We start from the raw sequence: 2,558 nt of genomic DNA, 5'->3' as shown, positions 1-2,558 counted from the left end.
TTAATCGGATTTTGTATTTTTAGATTTTTTTGTGTTCTTGATTTTTTTTCTTTAAACCAGTGTTTTTGATCCATTTTTTTAAAAGTTTTTCTGTTTTTGATAGGTTTTAATCTTCTTTTGAATTTTTGTTAAACCGTCCAAAGTTCAACCGGATTAAACATTTAGGTTTTCTTTGAGCTTAAAATCAGTCTGGCCCATTATATCTTGACCGGATAAGAGTCCGGTTACTTCATTCATCTTCCCGCACACAGCTTGAATGGGAGACTTGAATGGAAATCAAAATCGCAGGCTTCATTGACAGTTTGAGCGGATAAAGAAGTAAACCGCACAACACTTGACCGGACAAGTGACCGGTTTAAGATAAATCGTGCAATCGGATTCGAGCAAGGTTAAATTGCACACTACTTGACAGGGGTTCTTGAGCGGTTTAAGCTAAACCGCACATCTCTTCAGCGGATTAAGGAGCTAAATCGCAGAACTCTTGAACGGATTCTAAATCGATCAATAAGGAATGATAAATCGCTTGATAAATCGATCAAGGTTTCATCGGATTTCATCTACATCGATTAATTCCTTAGCCAGATTCAAGCTCAATACAGTTCATCCGGTTTACTAAATCGCTCAGGTTAGTGTATTCGAAGCTCTTGCTGTTTATTCGTTTTATTCAGTCAAATTTGATGTAATTTGCTATCAATCTTGTTCAATTTCACTTTGAGAGCATATCATCTTGATTGATTTATCTGATTTGAAGTTCATCTGATTTGGGTTTTATATCAGTTTAAATTTTTTGGTTTTGTAAACAGGTTTGATAGAAATTGCAGGTTAGGTTTTGTTCCTGGACTGTTACCTGGCGTAGTAGGTCGAAAGGCAGTAATGGCTTTTAGGTCTGAAATCTCATCTCTTTGAGTTTGAGTTGGTTTTGGTTGTGATTTTGGTTTGCCTTGTTTGATCAAAGCTCAACTTGTATACCAGCTCTAACCAGTTTCTTAATCAAAGTTGCAGAGTCTACATTTTCTGAAACAGTTACTTTTTGCTGTTCTGCATCCATATTCACTTGGTTTACTCTATCAATTGTATATTATATCAAGGAATCAGGTGACAGACAGTGAGTTGTTCGGGCTGTAAAGATCTAACAGGTTTAAGCTGAGTTTGTTTTATTTGGTCATCAAGCCTGTTCATTTTGCAAGTATCTCAGATTGTTATTTTGCTGCTGTCACTATTGATTAGTTAACTCTTGATTTGTAGCAATCTGTCCTTGCTGCTGTTACCATTGTTGGTGATCAATATTTCCACTGTTATGATGCATTGTATAACTTTGTTTCTTGTTCGAAAGTGCATTGTAGCAATCTGTCATGTGCTTGTAGATTTTAGAAGATAATGCAGTAAACAGATTTTATCTTGCTGTGAATGGTGTTGCTGTCATTTGTGCACTGGAACAGCAGCCCGGGTGCTGCAAATAGAATCTAGACTGTTTTGATTAAGCGTGTGTGAAAGGACTGTTTATTACACAATCTTGGAAAGGAGGATAAAGTGTCTGCTGATTCTTGCTAAAACAGGTTTTGTCCTAACTATTTTGATTAAAGTAAAGCTGACAATTTTTGTTTGGATAGAGATATAAGTTGCTTGGCATTTTGATTGCTGTTGGTGAGGCTGTTGCCTATGTTCTGTCTAGCAGTGTTGGTCAACTTGGTGTTTTGCTATTCTAATAATTGTTCAGCTATGTTTTGCTAGGATCATTGTTCATAGCTACCAACATCTGTGAAAGCATTATCTGGAAAGCATTCAGCCCTTGCAGGTTTTGTAAACTGTTTTTAAACAGATTTGAAGCTGCTGTTTCTGATTGCTGCTGCGAATGCTCTAAAAGTTTAGTAGCAGCATCTCAACGACTCCAAGTTTTCTCATGTGAAGCAGCATCTTCAGCTAACTACATTTCATAGTCTAAAGCAGGATCATACCCTATAGATCTTAACARCCATTCGGTTTTGAATTAGTTTGTAATTTGGGTTTCTTAGTTTTTAGTTTTGTTTAGATTGTATTATTTTGGATCATTTCGTGTATTTGTTATCTTTTTGTGTTTTAACTGTTTGAGAATATCTGAACTGTTTTGGATCGCGTAAATTGTTTCTTATCAGTTTTAACTGTCTTTGACTGTTTTTAACAGTTTTTAACTGTTTTCAACGGTTTTGACTGTTTTTACTGATTTTTGACAGTTTCACGTAGTTTTACTAAATTCTCATCAATTTTTAGTGTTTTTCTATTATTTTTTAGCTTAACTGTTCTTGTTTCTTTTATCTGATTTCACTGCATAGATCCTTAACTAATCAATTTTTTAAAAAAATGGCAGTTGTATATGAGAACTTCAGAGAGAAAATAGTTCAACTGGAAAAGAGCATTGAAGGTTATAAGGAGAAAGTGTTTATCAATGTTTTAAAGAAAAATCATGAAGAAGAGTGTGAAAGAATTGAAAAGCAATTTGAGTGTAGGATTGAAAGACTCGAGAACACTCTCCGCTATATAGAAAATGATTTTAATGATAATTTGAAGACTTGGAGTAAAGA

General features: G+C 34.6%; 1 long non-coding RNA gene across 1 annotated transcript; it reads left to right on the top strand.

Moving 5' to 3' along the window:
• The first annotated feature begins 1,366 nt into the window (after positions 1-1,366).
• Positions 1,367-2,113, top strand: LOC112520274. The gene is made up of 2 exons (XR_003069975.1): positions 1,367-1,556; positions 1,718-2,113. It is a non-coding gene; the product is annotated as an uncharacterized LOC112520274 (long non-coding RNA).
• Positions 2,114-2,558: the final 445 nt, after the last annotated feature.

This window comes from Cynara cardunculus (genome assembly GCF_001531365.2).
Source record: "Cynara cardunculus var. scolymus isolate 2C chromosome LG 10, CcrdV1, whole genome shotgun sequence".
NCBI classification, from domain to species: domain Eukaryota; kingdom Viridiplantae; phylum Streptophyta; class Magnoliopsida; order Asterales; family Asteraceae; genus Cynara; species Cynara cardunculus.
Note: the sequence above shows the minus strand (reverse complement) of the source record. Positions and strands in the feature narration are given on the sequence as shown.